The 1,961-nt window shown below is 53.4% G+C and overlaps 1 protein-coding gene across 1 annotated transcript in view; it reads right to left on the bottom strand.

The window, feature by feature from the left end:
- The window catches only part of DISP1 (dispatched RND transporter family member 1), a 117,512-nt gene that overhangs the window by 115,323 nt on the left and 228 nt on the right, over positions 1-1,961 (bottom strand). The gene's annotated exons all lie outside the window — the stretch shown is intronic.

Genomic DNA, 1,961 nt, shown 5'->3' on the forward strand with positions numbered 1-1,961 from the left:
TGGGACGCTGCTGTCTTAGTGGGTCTCCCGCGTCACAGCCACATATTTTGCCACAGCAGAAACAAAAATAAGTCAGAAATCCGTTAAAAGTAACTAGTAATTTACCTGACCTATTAAAAAATATCCACTATTGGTTACACTGTAAAATGTATTTAAATCCTACAGAATAACACACAGGATAACTCAGCAATTAGAACAAGGAAAAATCCCAAAGATCATCCAGAACACAGAGCACATGTCAAACATTATCACTGAGATGTGTGACCAGAAACTGGCCACAGAAGGCAGCTCTTGTGCTTCAAAACCAAGCACTTCCTCCCCTCTCGACTGAAGTCTAAAGATCTGCATACTTTCTCAAGTGTTTTGTCTCCCAAAAACCACTGGAAAGCGGGAAGAATACAGGTTTTAAACCAAGATTCTGTGGAAAATTCAGAACAAGCCTTATCAGAAAAGGAATACTGTCTAACCCAAAGAAAGGGACTAAATTAAGTTACATAGAGAAATCCACGGCAACCACCGCAGTAACTACAAAGGTAACTACAAAGACCAGGCCGTCCTCTCACTCTCCATCAAGCTGGCAAACTTCCTCACCCTGCCGATCCGCACGCTGAAGCACTGCTCATTCGGACACTGCTTTCCCCGTGGAAACATCAGCCGTGTCCCTAAATACAAGGACATCACAGCTCACTCAAGTACCAACGAATTTCAAGTCCATCAGGAGGTCCTAAGCGTGACTAACACCTAATCTGAAATCTGGGCCCAGGCGACCGTAAGTGTTGTCACCACACGAAAGGAGGTGGTTATGAACCGAACTGGGAGGTGACTGCCCGCGGGCGGCCCGACCTGGCCGCAGCCTCATCTCACATGTATCAGGTGTATCACACGGCGCACCTCATAAACGGTCTTATCTGTCAATTACACCCCGATAAAACTGGGGCGGGGCAAGGAATCTATAAGCAGGAAGACACTGAAGCCCCGACGAACATGGTACGTTCTAGAGCCCTTGATTAGTGCCCCTGTCAGGCCGCCCAACCTGATCTAATTAATTACTTGTACCGCTTATCCGTGAAATAACACTGTCCAGCGCCGAGAGGGGGAAGGTGCCTTTCGAGTGTCCCCTCCGGCGGTGACCGCGCAGGGCTGTCCCCCCAAGGCCTGCCCAGTTTCTAGCAGAAACCCAATTCACTTAACCCTCCGTTTTCAGGTAGGAGTCTCTATAATTACACTGAAACACGTAGGACGTTCAGTAGGAAGCGCAGCCAATAAAACTCATATGAGGTGTAGACAGTAAGGAAAATAATCAGGGTTACCTGTGGGAACGACACACAAGTTGACTGCCCCCTCCCCAGGCACGGGAGAAACCACGTGTGTTTACTGCGAGTGTGACACCACCCCTCGGGTCAGGGACACTTGACACAGTCAGTGGCCGTGTGGCAGCGAACCCTGGGAACCGAACGTCGGCGGCTGCACCCTCATTTAGTGTCCTCACTGGTTAAATCGGGTGGCTGACCCTGAAGAAGTTCGAGCACAGACGCGGCGGGCGGCACCCGTGCGACCCGCTCGGATCCCAGCGCGTTCGCGAGTTCTCTCCGACCAGAGGAAACTGCGGGCAGAGAGGGTTCCAGAAGGAGGACGTCGGTCGGCTTCCAAGTGCTGCGGCGTGCGGGGCGCCTGCTGGTTCAGTCAGGGGGTGGGCGACTGTCTACGTGGGGCCTGGGGTCCGAGCCCCCGTCTGGAGGAAAGTGACTAAACTCCTCTGACAAAGGAACTAGCCCAAGGTGGACTCGGCTAAAGGAGACTTCAAGTGTCCCGGGAACGTCAGACGTCCTCCCCAAACCCACACACACGTCCGCGAGCCAGCACTGACCGGTGGCGCGGCTACGCGGGCCGGTGGCCCAGACCCCTCCACCCGCGACCCCCGCGACCGCCGCCCGAGGCGCTCCAGCCCCTCACGGCACCCC

This window comes from Suricata suricatta, chromosome 3, assembly GCF_006229205.1.
Source record: "Suricata suricatta isolate VVHF042 chromosome 3, meerkat_22Aug2017_6uvM2_HiC, whole genome shotgun sequence".
Classification (NCBI taxonomy): Eukaryota; Metazoa; Chordata; class Mammalia; order Carnivora; family Herpestidae; genus Suricata; species Suricata suricatta.